Below are 15,218 nucleotides of genomic sequence, written 5' to 3'. Positions count from 1 at the left end.
GCTGCAGGCAGGTTTCGTTCACAACACGAATTCAAAGAGCTTCACACATGAAGACATTAGACAAGAAATACAGAAGAGAGACAAAAACAACTAAAGACAATTTAGAAATAATAATATAACAATATCATGTTTGTATGCTTTTTTACTTTTTTCCTCCCAGCTTCTGTTTTTATATTTTGTATTTGATTCTTATACTAATTATTTATTTAGGCTATATATGAATATATGTTCCTATTCTTTTATACTGAGAGGATCCACCATGCAAACATCTTCCCTCTGCAGGCTGAGGAGAAGAAAACTGAAGAGACTCAAACTTGAACTGGACTTCAACTTAAAGGTCCCACATCATGTAAAGCAGGACTCTCCTCTCCTCTGTGGTGATAAAGGAGTTGGATGGTCTATCTAAACATGGTGAAAGTATCAAAACTAAATCCAGACAATCCATATTAGTGCAGCGAGCCTCTAAACGAGCCGTTTGGACTTCCGTAACTTTGTGATGTCACAAAGGTTCGCTCATTATCATTTTTGTAAGAAATAATAGACTAACAAAGTGTTTTTTTCAAAGCGGTTGAGCGGTTGTCATTGTTTATTACCGGAGAGTTTTCCCTACCTGTAGCCGCCGGGCCGCGGCGTCTCACGTTTCACTCTGGAAACGGTTAGCCGATCGGAACGGAGGGGTCGTTAATATTAATGAGCCTTAAAGACACGGAGACAGAAACGGCCTGTTCTTGGTAAGGCTCAGAGAGATGCTGGGAAATGAACGTGGAGAAATGGATTGAGAGTGTTTTTGGTTCATGACACCACACACACAGCTTTGAATGGACAGAAAGACACTAAATAAAACGCTGGACAGCAGAATATTGACCTTTAATAAAAGTGTATAACAAGAGAGAATAAATAATTAAAATGCTTAAAAAATATAAAGGTGAAGTTGTGCAGGCAGTGCAGAACAAAACAGTTTTAAGCCTAAAAAAACACCAGAAAATACAATAAACTTTATAATGAACTATAGGAATACTATCAGAGAAAGTAGAAGTACAATAAACTCATCCTGGAGTTTATTACACACAATTATAATAAACCACAGGAATATCAGAGGAGATAAAAAAAATACCATAAAGTTCAGTTCACAGTTCCTGTAAACTGCAACAGAAACACCACAGGACTTTTTGAAGCGTTTCTCAACACCAGACTGAAAAAAAGGAAAAACCCCACAGTTGCGTCACCCCCCCCCCCCTCCCCCTCGCCCCCCCCTCCCCCTCGCCCCCACAGAGTAAACTTCCTCAAACTGCTCCACTTCCTCTCCTCTCACACTTCCTCCTCCTCCTCCTCCTCCTCCTCCTCTGTAGCTCCGCCCGCCTGCCTCACACAGACACACAGATCCGCTGCTCCCACACCAGACTCCTCTCCGCTCTGAGCACTGATGATCGGTGAGTTTCTGCTCCTCTTCCTCCTCCTCTTCATCCTCCCCCTGCCCTTCTTCCTCCTCTTCCTCCTCCTCCTCCTCCTCCTCCTCTTCCTCCTGACACTGGCAGAAGTTTCATTCTGTGTTTTCTTCTTCTCTGACTCTCAGGTCTGTGTGTAGCTGTGAAGCAGCAGCTGTGTGTGAGTGTGTTGTGTGTGTTCTGTGCTGCTGATCGATCGATCGGTCGATCGGCTGTTCAGGCTGATCGATCAGCTGAGCGGCTGTTTGAGCTGAAGAAGGGTTTTCTGTTGAAGCTGCTGAAGGAAGTTGAGATGGAGAGAGAGAGAGAGAGAGAGAGAGAGAGAGAGAGAGAGAGAGCGACCACTCCCTGAGAGTGTTGACATGCCGGCAGTGTGTGTGTGTGTGAGTGTGTGTAAGTGTGAATGTGTGTGTGAGTGTGAATGTGTGTGTGAGTGTGAATGTGTGTGTGTGTGTGTGTGAATGTGTGTGTGTGTGTGTCTGCTGTTACCTCTCTAGAGTAAGGTGGTGCAATCTGGGTCTTAAGTGTGTGTGTGTGTATGTGTGTGTGGTTCGCCATCATTCCTGTTACTTGCCTTCCTCACGATACACTTTTACAGTGTGTGTGTGTGTGTGTATGTGTGTGTGTGTGTGTATGTGTGAGTGTGTGTGTGTGTATGTGTGAGTGAGTGTGTGTGTGTGTGTGTGTGTGTTACAGTCCTGCTGTCGCTCATTTGACTTTTGACAGAGACAAACGTCAGTTTAGAGGAAAAGCGACTATAAATGTCAGGTGGGCGTTTGTTTTGTTTTCGCCTGAAACACCTGGCGGGGTGGAGTGTGTGTGTGTGTGTTGGGGGGGAGTTAACCTCCCTGGGTCAAATAGTATTCATATATAATCCTCTGTGTGTAGAGTAGAGTAGAGAAATCTTTATTATCCCTGCTGGGGAATTCATTTTGCAGCACACAGTTAAAGAAACCTGTGGGGCGCGGCAGGTGGGCGGGGCTTACAGCAGTGGGACAGCTGTCAGTCACAGGAGAGACAACTCCCCCCCCCCCCCCCTCCCCGACCTCTGACCTGCTGCCTGACCCTCTCACAGGCAGACAGAGGATAAACTGGCTGTCAGTCGGTGCGTCGTCCTCGGTGCTAAGCCCCGCCCACCTGGCACGCCAGAGGGAAGAAAAGAAACGAGAGAGCGGGAACACACACGCCGGACAGGAAGTGACAAAACGGGCCGCCAGCTGCGGTGAAGAAACATGCGAACTGTTTAACCCCTCGCTCCCTCCTTCCCCTTTAACTTCCCCTTCAGTCGCTTCACAGGCAGCACACACTTTTCCCGACCGCACTTCAACGCCTCGTCCGTATTCTGTATGTTTTGATCCGGAGGAGCCAAAGCCAGGCAGAGGGCGGAGCCAAGGCGGAGGGGGGGCGGGGTTTGGGTCGTCTGCCTACTATTGGCCCCATAATTGACGACCTGTCATGGCAGTTATTTTGAAAATCTCCATGAGGACACACATTAGAAGAAGTGAAATCAGCCGCTGAGCTTTCTCTTGGCAACAAAATGATGAAATGTAAATAAACTGAATATCGGTACAAAATATCAGTATCGTCCTTCGAAAACCAGGATGAGAAACGAACGGGGAAATCACACAGGAAGTTAGAAAGGAGGCAGCTGATCAGAGCAGCAGCCTGGGTGGACTTCACTCTTCAGAGTCTTCTGGAAACAGCTCCAGACTAATCTTAGAGTATAAACTGAGGGTTTATTTGCCGATATTGATGTTTTTATTTCTTAGTTCAGTAAAACTGCCTCTGAAAAGGAGCAAAATGTGTCTAAAAAAAGACCAAAAGAAGAAGAAAACATCGTCTGAAACAAAAAGCTGGAACATCAATATGAAGTCAGAGTAGAAAACACTCAGTCTCCATGTTACACACCAACACACACACACACACACACACACACACACACACACACACAGGAATGTGTTTTGGGCATGAGCGGGGTCAAAGGTCAGGTTTCAGGTCGCTCCGCCTCCTGAAGTGAGACTTTCAGGAAGTGATGAGACAGTCAGACCGTTTCCCCTGCAGCTTGATTCTGACGTTTCTAGGAATTCCTATCATCATCATCATCATCATCATCATTATTATTATTATTTATTTATTTATTTACTTAATATTTATTTATTGTTATAGTTTCAGTTTTTCACTGTGAAGGCCCAAACACACTGAACAGCTCTGTGTTGTTCTGCATGTTCAGGTGTGAGTGAGGCTGTGAGGGGCCGGGCCGCTTTAAAGAACCTAAAATCAATCAATCAATCAATCAATCAATCAATCAATCAATATAATTATAGCTCACTGCTGGTGGAGCTGTGAAGCGTCGACATCAAGGCTTATTTACACTTATCTGTCATCATGTCACATACTCTGTAACCTGGGCCCAGCTGCATAAAGATAGACCTGGTCTCAGACTTAAATGTGACCTGAAGTCAAACTTGCTGTAGACTCTTATATTTCATTCTACTTCCTGGTTGTCGTAGATCTCTCATGTTTCTGTCTCTAAAGTCTCTCTCTCTTCTTCAGGCTCTTTCCAAAAACCAAAGATTTGACGTCTTTTATGAAACAGCTTCAGTATTTAAACTTCCCACTCTGACAGTCAGGCCGACTCGTTGCCATAACAACAAAATTATTAACCCAAGATTAGCCAGGGGGAAGGTGGCTAACTTTCCTACCTCAAAATAAGTCAGTCTTATGTAATATTTAAGCAACATACAGTCAAAATTAGATGAGTCTAACCTGAGAATCTAAGACCAGTCTAACGCTTAGACCAGTTGCATAAAGATAGACCTGGTCTTAGACTTAAATGTGACTCTTTAAGTCAAACTTGCTATAAACATTTACAGTATATTTGCCTGTTCCTACTACTTCTTAATTGTTGTAGATCTCTAATGGTTTGTTTCTGTCTCTAAAGACTCTCTCTCTTCTTCAGACTCTTCCCAGAAACCAAAGATTTGGCATCTTGTCTGAAACAGCTTCAGTATTTAAACTTCCCACTCTGACAGTTAGGCTGACTCGTTGCCATAGCAACAAAGTTCTTAACTCAAGATCAGCCGGGGGGGGAAGGTGGCTAACTTTCCTACCTCAAAATAAGTCAGTTGTAATATTTAAGTAACAGACGGTCTTAATTAGACTAGTCCAACCTGAGGATCTAAGACCAGTCTAAGACTCAGACTAGTCTTAAACTAGCTTTATGCAGCTGGCCCCTGTATTAAAGTCTTTGTATTCTATGAAACTTTACAAACCGTCCGACTTGCCAAAGTGCGCTAATTAACGAAATCCAAAATTGCCCTGTAATATACTGTGTGACTGCAGTTAGAAATGTATTGAAAAATACGCATCATAACACAGACACGCCTGCTTAGAGAATCAATAAGTGGAGAACATCATTTCTCAGAAAAGAAAACAACATGTTTGTATGTTTCTCTTGTTCCTGTCAGTCTGCGGCTCCGCTGAGTTTCTGCTGACGACTCAGATTTGTTTCTCCTTCAGGGACGAGTTCATGTTTGACCACAGTCTGAACAGCTTGAGACTCGACTTGATGCATGAAGAGAAGACTTGAGACTGGACTGGACTTGACTTGGGTTCTGGTGACTTGGGACTTGACTCTGACTTGTACTCTGATGACTTGAAAAGGTTTCTAAAGTCTTGACTTGAGATCTTGTGTTTGTGTAAATGACTTAGATTGAAAGTGATGAGATTTGTTCCAGCAGACGACTGAATTTAAATTCTGTTTTCTGAATTTGTATGGAATGATTGAATTTATTGAAGTTGAAACTGATTATAGAAATCAAACTCATGATGCTCTTACCAAGTTTTTATCCTATTAAAACCATATTGCATTGAAAAGTCCTAGATATTTAGTTTTCTTTAAGATATTAAATTGATACTGGACTCTTGATTTGTTCTGACTTGACTTGCTGTTCTACATTTAGACTTGAGACTTGACTGTAATGACATGGACTTGACTTGATAATCTATATTTAGACTTGTGCCTCAAGACTTGAGCAAAGCTGACTTGGTCTCACCTCTGGTCTAACTCCTGGACTTGATGACTGAACTTCAGTCTTTGTCTGTTTTTTCCTCCTAGTTTCAGCTCCAGTTAAAGCTTTAGCACTAGAATCAATATTATTTGCATACTACAGAATAATAAAAGGACTTGTTTGTATTTGCAGTGTTTTGGTTGCCAGGAGATGAAATAAGATCAGTAAATATATTCCTACACTCACTATACTGTACCTGCTTGTGTTTTGGGTGGGAAATTTGCTTCTATTTGAATACGATTTAGTTTCCTTATTGCCCCGGTGTGAGTGATGTCAGTGGTGTCAGTGGTGTCAGTGGTGTCTGTGTGAGCAGGAGTGTTTCCACCCTGCCAGATGGACAGAAAGGGAAATGACATGAAAAGACATGAAAGTCCTCCTGAGTGTTTGAGGAGAGCCGACCGTCTCCCCAACATGGCCGACGAACTTCTGCTTTAACGAGCAGGGCAGGGATCAGTTCTCTCCACTGCCGGCAACGTTAAGAAGCCGACTGTCTGTCCGCGACACTGATCTGAGGACCAAAAAATGCTAACAGCCCAGAAATCACCTGTTAGCCTGTTAGCATTCTGTGAGCATCGATCAAATCTCTTGTTTCTCTCTCAGTCGTCTGACAACAGAAACAGACAGATGTGTCTGTAGTGTTAGACACTGTGTTGAAACACTGAGTCAGCGTCACAGACAGTCAGTTGGCTTCTGAACCTCGCTGGCGTTGATTGTAATGTTTTTGGTCATATGCTGTCCGGACTTGGACACCCTGATGCTACACCCTCCACGACAAAGCAGAGAAGAACGTCGGCCATGTTGGTGAGAAGGCTTCATGTTCAGTCTGCTGCAGAGACAAACTGACAGCAGGACAGACAGAGCAGTTACAGGAATAATGTGAAATATATATATATATTTTTTTATTTAACAAAAACATGACATAAATCACCAGAAGACAAACAAACAATAAACACAAATAAAACTTAACACACCGAGTAACACTAAAACAAACCAAAATAATAAATGCAAACACATACCATATATCATCACAACATATATCAGTAGGCCTAACAACCTAAATAAGTAACAAAACATTAGAGGAGAAAGGGGAAAGAAAAAAAAATAAATAAATATACAAACAAAAAATAAAAGAAAAAAGAAAAAATTCAAATTCTACACTTTATGCTTTTTTTTTTCTTTTTTTTTCTTTACCAGCCTTCCACTTCAATAAACCTTTCCCACCTTTCTAAATGTTTTTTAACGTCATCATTTGTGTTTGCAATATATCCTTCCAAAATAAAATGACGTTTAATGAACATTCTAAATTGATTAATATTCAAGGAATCCAATAATGTGAAATATTTAAATATCCACAGCAGGCAACAGACGGAGTAGCAGTCCACACATGATTCAAATATTCTATTCTACACTGAGAGGCTTCAGATCTGTTTCTGATTTTCCTGTTTTAGCTTCAGCTGAAGCATCACATGGCTCTTCTGGAGACAAATTTTACTGGATAAACTTAAAAATAATGACAATAAAATAATAATAATAATAATCCGGGCTGATGTTTTCATCCAGCAGCAGCAGCAGCAGCGATTTCCGAAGCTGCTCTGTGTTTCATTTTTTACATTTTCGGTAACACTTTAGACTAAGGGTCACTAAGTTAAGGGTTAGTTAATGCTTAATAACGGTTAACTAACCCTTATAAGCATAATAACACAATAAGCATTAACTAACAATAACTAACTAACAATAAGCATTAACTAACCCTTAATTAACAGTTAACTAATGTGTAATTTACTAATGGTGTTCATGTTAACTAAGGTATTAATTTATACATTATTTAATAGTTTATAAAGATGACTATTAAATAGTTAACTGTTAATTAAGGGTTAGTTAATGCTTATTAATCATTAACTAACCCTTAAGTTAGTGACCCTTATTGTAAAGTCATACCACATCTTTAATATCTGCTGATGGCTCGGTCCTGTCTGCCATTTAAAGAGCTGTGTAGATCTGTATATAACCTGGACTGAACTAAGTACTGTTTAAATCCACTTTAAAGCTGCTGTGTATCATTGTAACATCAGTCTATCATCATCATATTAATATTCCTCCCTGCTCTAATGACAGAAAACAGACACAAATTGGTCTCCTCTCTCTCACTCCAGTTGTTAGTTCTAGTGTTTCTCCACATTAAGACTACATTTCCCATCAGCCCCGTTGCTTCCTGCCCCCCCTCCCCCTCCCTGAAGAGGATCAATATGTTGGAAGTGATTCCTCCATCTTCCTTTCCCTCCTTCCACCATCTGCTGCCAGAAACTCTTTCAGCTTTAGCTCCGTTTGCTCTGAAGAACAGAACCTCTTCCTGTTTTGTGCCGTAAAGCGAACAGAACCTCTTCCTGATTTGTGCCGTAAAGCCAACAGAACCTCTTCCTGTTTTGTGCCGTAAAGCGATCCAGCAGATTTCCCTCCAGATCCACCAGGTGAAGGAGAAACAATGGAGGATGTTAACTGTCAGTATACTGAAGTCTATAAATGTATTAACGGTAAAACGTTAGACAGAGCAGAAGTGAGAGAAAACACGTTTCAGCTGTTTTAAATATCTTTCCTGGAACGACACTTTCATTTTTGATTATAGTTTCCCAGGTTTGAGTTAGTTGACTTGAAATGTTTTTAAGCGATCTTTTCACTTCAGCAGCTTCCAGAGAGCCGACATCGCTTTAGAAGACAAGATAATTCAACTGCTCTGCATCTCTTTTACCCAGAGGTGGAAAGTAACTAAGTACATTTACTCAAGTACTGTACTTAAGTACAACAAGTACATACTTGTACTTGAGTATTTCCATTTGATGCTACTTTATACTTCCACTCCACTACATTTCAGAGGGAAATATTGTACTTTCTACTCCACTACATTTATTTGACAGCTTTAGTTACTTTTCAGATGGAGATTTGACACAATGGATAATATAACAAGCTTTTAAAATACAACACATTGTTAAAGATGAAACCAGTGGTTTCCAACCTTTTTGGCTTTTGACGTCTTACAGAAAGCAGTGTGTAGTCGGGTCACATTTCAGATGTCTATGAGTTGTTAACAGCTCCACCAAATAGTGATTTTTCCCTCTAAACCTCACATGGTTTCATTTCAATAAATGTTCAAATGATCCAATATTTCAGCAAAAATCAAAGATTAGAGAAAAAGCCCAAAAACTGAAAACATATTTGTGTATCAGAACTTTGTTTTTTCTTCTTTCCTCTCCCATTAATCATCTCACGACCCCTCAGATTTATCCGGTGACCCTTTGGAGGGGCCCCGACCCCTAGGTTGGGAACCACTGGACTAAACTAGCTAACTGTATATAAAGTAGTTCAAACTAGCTCCACCTCCAGCAGCTACAACAGTAACATGCTGCTTACACACTGATGCTTCAGTATTAATAATCTAATGATGTCATATATAATAAAATATCAGTCAGAGGGACCAAACCACTTTTTTTTCTTTAATACTTTAACTACATTTTGCTGCTAATACTTATGTACTTTTACTTAAGTAGGATTCTTCATGCAGGACTTTTACTTGTACTGCAGTATTTTTACATTGCTGTATTGGTACTTTTACTGAAGTAAAGGATCAGAGTACTTCTTCCTCCACTGGTTTTACCAAACAAACACTGGAGCTTCCACACAGAAACTGGTTTGGACTCTCAGTCAGTTTCAGTCCGCTGGCTGACAGCTGGCAGGTTACTGACCTCCTTTCTTCTTCCTCTTTTTCTTAATGTGTTCCCTTATTCAGCTGTCTCTCTCTCTCTCTCTCTTCCTGTCTCACATCCTTCTCTCTCTCTCCGCTGGAGCTCCACACAGATCGATAGACGGATAGACAGATTATTTATGACAGAAGTGAAATCTCTTCCGACCGGCCGGATAATTTACTAGTATTATTAGTAATTAGTAGTGGTAGTATTAATTTATTTCAGTCCTTTTTTAACAATTTTCCAAAATGTATGTACATAGAAATAAATAAATAACAATAAGGCATTAAATGAAATGGAAAACAAAAAAAAAAAAAATACCAAAAAGGTGTAGGCTGAAGCTTTATCCTTTTTACATGACATTCTAAGACAAAACAAAACAGAAGCAAAAACAAAAACATAAACAAACAAAAACAAAAAGTTCCAAACGTTTCATACACAATAATGATCATACCTCAGTTTTTTTTTAAATATTTTTAAACATTTTTTTTTTAATTTGTAAATTGAACTACACATTTTTAATTCACTGTCACAACTATTCCACAAGTTTACCCCTCTGACAGATATACATCTATTTTTTATATTTGTCCTTACCCTTGTTTTTTTTTAAACATATCTATTCCCCTAAGTTCATACTGGCTAAGTTCACAACCTCTGAATACAGTTAGGAAGTAAATTATTTTGTGCTTTGTATATTATCTGTGCAGTTTTAAGATCAAAATTTTAAAGCATGTAAGTTAGTAAAAAGTGTGTTGGTTGGGTCATAATAATCTGATCACTTTACAACTCTCATAGCTCTCTTCTGTAGCATGAAAATTGGATTAGTGTTGGAAGACGAGACAGAGAGGTTCAGGTTCAGCCTGATCTGAACGTTTCAGTTCATCTTCACGATCAGGTGACCGTAACCGTCCAATCAGCAGTGTTGAATTACACATTACTGGTTACCCGGACGATCTGCTTCTCTCACGATACGATTCGATACGCGATCTGAGGTTCAGGATGCGATACAGCCAGGACACCATGTGATCAATAAATGTAAACAACAATTTAAAAATGTTGTTACAAAGTGACAATAATATAATTTGGATGGAGAGCTTGTGAAACTGTGATGGTGAAGAGTCTCATTAGTGATTACTACAGCAGAATAACATGGAGCTGATATCACCATTCATGTTCCTGACACAACATACAGACTGACATGTTTTGTATTGAGATATATTGAATTTCAATACATCATCCCATCCATACTCATTACTTTTCTTAAAGGTAATGACTGACTTTACTCATTACTCCCTGAGAAAAGTAATTAGTTACTTTGCTCGGTTTACTTGTGTCCACTGGATCGCGAAGCCTCATTACACATCTGAATAAAGACAGACACTAAATCTGAATTGAAGCTGCAGCTCTGTCAGACTTTCTGAGTTGTATTTCCACTCTGTGGCTCGTTCATGTCGCTCTGCTGTAGTTCTGATATTTCCGACAGGACCTGAAGGCAGCGGGAGAGGAGAATGTGACATCACAGCAGTGAAGAGTCAAAGAGGAAGTCACGCCCGATCTGTCAGATCAGGAACTGCAGTGTGATCACTGACACTGGAACAGGAATGCCTTACTTTACTCTGTTACAGGAAAAAGTAATGTGATTACAGTATCACATTACTTTGTAACATGTTACCTTCAACACTGATGATTAGCCAATCAGGATGAGGCGTTCCAGGGTTTGTTTTGGGGAAAAGGCAGCGAGTGACTCTTCATCACAGAGTTAAACACTGAGAGAGGGTCCAGGGAGTTCAGACAGATTATGACAAAGATGATCATCTAGATCAGTGGTTCTCAACCTGGGGGTCGGGACCCTCCAGGGGGTCGTGAGAAAATTTTCAGGGGTGGCGAGATGATTTATGGGATGGGGGGGGAAAAAAATCTATTTCTACTATACATACTACATACATACTATATTATTATCATGTCTATTTTTTTCAGTTTTTTTCTCAACTTTTTTTCTTTTTTAGCAATACTAAACGAAGCAGAAATACTAAACAGTTTTCATTGAAACAAGCTGAAAAAAGATAAAACATCCTTTATATCGTTCTTTCTCTATGAGCTCCTGTAACGGGGGTCACCAGTAGGCATCAAGTGGTTTTAAGGGGTCATGAGCCAAAAAGGTTGAGAACCACTGATCTGTGTTAGATATTGTGATCACAATTATTAATGACAATGATTTGAGGAAGAAATCTGACTTCACATTTTGCCTCCAATATCAACATTTTGACTATTTTCAGCTACAGGCGTTCAAGTTAAATGTTTGTTTTCTTTATTTATTTGTGACTCAAGAGCATGATCACATGGTGTGGAGCACAAACAGAACATACAATAAGAACAAAAGGACAGCACACGGCAGGGCTGAAGTACAACACATGTTACTTAAACAAAGGAGGGACCTTCTTCAAAAAGGCACCTAATTTACAAATAACTTTTAGCTTATCTGATTGTAATAACACAATTAATTTAAACATAGATGGGCGGTTTAAATAATACTTTGGAAAATACCTTTCTCTATAATTCATTATGCTTACATTCTTACATTCAAACATATCAGAGGTTGCAGATCCTCTGGTTTCTGTCCAGCTCTTTATATCTTCCAGTGACCTTGGGCTTTCTGGTGTTGTTCACCCTGAAGTTACACACAGCCTGTCTATACTTTTGGTTTCCATACAACAGATACTTTTCCAGCTTAAACTCTTGTTTAACTTCTACTTACATATCACATGATATCATACTTCTGAGCTCACTTTGTCACTTTTGCATGAACTGTTTCACCAACATATCAAGACTGTGTAATTATCAGCTGTGGAAAACAAAATCAGTAAATGCGATCATAGAGGACACAAAGTGCAGCTCCTCACTGAGTTTCTCTTCATTTCAACATGAAACCACAACCACATCATTTTATTTAAATCTTCCCTTTTTTCTCGCTAACTGCTGCTGAGTTGCGACATCACACTGTTACAGCAAACATCTGAACGTTTGTATGTTTGTTTGCTGTTTCACATCGTCGTCTATAACCTGAACTGTGTTGGGGCAACACTGGCAGCGGTCCAGATCAATGTTAATCATTTATTTGGATGTTATTCTGTGACAGTAGCATCTCCTGCAAAGCCAAAAACATTCACTCATGTTCACTGTGTGTACGGATGAAGGGCTTCGCTCAGAAATACTGATGTTCACCATGCAGTGTCTGAAAAGACTCAGGGGCCGGATTCACCAACGTGTTCTTAAGACAGATCTTAAGAAATGACATAAGAGGAAATTTTAGGAAGTTCTTAAGAAGGCTCATAAATGCAATTCTTCAATATTTTCTTAGTAACAGTCTCATTTCTTACAAATATCTTTAATTTTCCAACTTAAGAACTTCTCAAAATAGGGCCTGAATTAATTCTGGTTAATAAACTTTAGGCTTACTGCCATTGAGGCTAGGAGACAAGGCTAGGAGGCTAGGAGACAAGGCTAGGAGGCTAGGAGACGAGGCTAGGAGGCTAGGAGACAAGGCTAGGAGGCAACCCAAAGTGCTTCCATCTACAAAACAACTGGGGAAAAACCTATTTAGAGCAACTAGAGCAAAGATTTAAACATTGGTTGCTGTTGGTAACTGTAAAATTTGCATCTTATTTCCAACAGACATGAGACAGAGGCCTACCTGGCCCTACACCAAATAAAGCTTTACAATAAATGTTCATCTTAATGTTAGGTGTAGGGGAACCTATGAAGACTTTGAACTATAACCTACTTGTCTAAAATGTGTTTAAATATATGATATTAGAGGCTTACCTTTTCACTGTAGGAGTTGTTTGTCTTAAAGTTAAGAAAAACATTACATACATTTTTTCTTAAGAAACATAAGAAGATATTTAAGAACATATATAAGAACTTGAGAATATCAAATATCCAAAAATCCTATTTTTAGACTAAAGTTAAGAAAAAATGTCACTTAAGAAGATTTTTTTTCTTCAGAGGGTTTTGTGAATCCGGCCCCAGAACGTCAACAATACTTCACAGTGAATTTGACATTAAAATAGCAGTCCATAAGTTCATCATTTTTTAAATTCAGTCTCCATCTTTGTCGCTCAGCCTCACTGTGGTGTTTCTGCACTGCTCTTCCCACAGATCACCTGTCAATCAAACAGTGTGGGCGGAGCTTGGATTTCCTGTTGCTGCAGTTTGAGTTTCTCTTCTCTCTGTCTGTTCAGCCATGCACTGCAAAAAAATCTCAATTTTAACAAGTAATTTAGTCGATTATTGAGTCCTAAAATCCTAATTTTGTTAAAGTGAAAAAATCTGCCAGTGGGGTTTGATAATTTCACTTTTCTCCAATGCAAATCAACTTGCTTTTGTAAAATCGAGTCATTTTTGTCATTTTCTTGACAGCAGTGCAGCGATCTGCCTTATTGACACTCTGTGAAAACTCCTGAAACAAGTGAAGCTGCATTGGAAATTTCTTGTGGTTGTTGTTGTCTTCATGTTGTTGTTGTCTTCATGTTGTTGTTATTGTCTTCATGTGGTTGTTGTCTTCATGTTGTTGTTATTGTCTTCATGTGGTTGTTGTCTTAATGTTGTTGTTGTCTTCATGTTGTTGTTGTCTTCATGTTATTGTTGTTGTCTTCATGTTGTTGTTGTTGTCTTCATGTTATTGTTGTTGTCTTCATGTTGTTGTTGTCTTCATGTTATTGTTGTCTTCATGTTGTTGTTGTTGTCTTCATGTTATTGTTGTTGTCTTCATGTTGTTGTTGTCTTCATGTTGTTGTTGTTGTCTTCATGTTGTTGTTGTTGTCTTCATGTTGTTGTTGTATTCATGTTGTTGTCTTCATGTTGTTGTTGTTGTCTTCATGTTGTTGTTGTCTTCATGTTGTTGTCTTCATGTTATTGTTGTTGTCTTCATGTTGTTGTTGTCTTCATGTTGTTGTTATTGTCTTCATGTGGTTGTTGTCTTCATGTTGTTGTTATTGTCTTCATGTGGTTGTTGTCTTAATGTTGTTGTTGTCTTCATGTTGTTGTTGTCTTCATGTTGTTGTCTTCATGTTGTTGTTGTCTTCATGTTGTTGTTGTTGTTGTCTTCATGTTATTGTTGTTGTCTTCATGTGGTTGTTGTCTTAATGTTGTTGTTGTCTTCATGTTATTGTTGTCTTCATGTTGTTGTTGTTGTCTTCATGTTGTTGTTGTTGTCTTCATGTTATTGTTGTTGTCTTCATGTTGTTGTTGTCTTCATGTTATTGTTGTCTTCATGTTGTTGTTGTTGTCTTCATGTTATTGTTGTTGTCTTCATGTTGTTGTTGTCTTCATGTTGTTGTTGTTGTCTTCATGTTGTTGTTGTTGTCTTCATGTTGTTGTTGTCTTCATGTTGTTGTCTTCATGTTGTTGTTGTTGTCTTCATGTTGTTGTTGTCTTCATGTTGTTGTCTTCATGTTATTGTTGTTGTCTTCATGTTGTTGTTGTCTTCATGTTATTGTTGTTGTCTTCATGTTGTTGTTGTCTTCATGTTGTTGTCTTCATATTGTTGTTGTCTTCATGTTATTGTTGTTGTCTTCATGTTGTTGTTGTCTTCATGTTATTGTTGTTGTCTTCATGTTGTTGTCTTCATATTGTTGTTGTCTTCATGTTATTGTTGTTGTCTTCATGTTGTTGTTGTCTTCATATTGTTGTTGTCTTCATGTTATTGTTGTTGTCTTCATGTTGTTGTTGTCTTCATGTTGTTGTCTTCATGTTGTTGTTGTCTTCATGTTGTTGTTGTTGTCTTCATGTTGTTATCTGACCACATTGGCAGAATTTATCTCTTGGTTTAAGAAAAATAAGATCTGAATGCTGAATATGAGACTAAATGATTTGTTAAGATGGATGTTTTTTGCAGTGTGCTGGCTATCGCTGCTCATGCTGACTACCCAGCTCTTCTTCTTCTGTTGATTCCAAACAAACCGGAA

The 15,218-nt window shown here is 39.1% G+C and overlaps 1 protein-coding gene across 1 annotated transcript in view; it reads left to right on the top strand.

Moving 5' to 3' along the window:
* Positions 1-1,385: 1,385 nt before the first annotated feature.
* Positions 1,386-15,218, top strand: part of LOC139640269 (rho-related GTP-binding protein RhoG-like) — a 22,295-nt gene continuing 8,462 nt past the window's right edge. Inside the window, exon 1 of the mRNA XM_071514454.1 lies at positions 1,386-1,430. The gene's annotated coding sequence lies outside the window, so the exon portion shown is untranslated. The remainder of the gene's footprint in view (positions 1,431-15,218) is intronic.

This window comes from Centroberyx affinis, unplaced genomic scaffold, assembly GCF_046629955.1.
Source record: "Centroberyx affinis isolate AG114_WGS23_722 - 3 ecotype Tasmania unplaced genomic scaffold, CSIRO-AGI_Caff_v1 ptg008844l_1, whole genome shotgun sequence".
Classification (NCBI taxonomy): domain Eukaryota; kingdom Metazoa; phylum Chordata; class Actinopteri; order Beryciformes; family Berycidae; genus Centroberyx; species Centroberyx affinis.
Note: the sequence above shows the minus strand (reverse complement) of the source record. Positions and strands in the feature narration are given on the sequence as shown.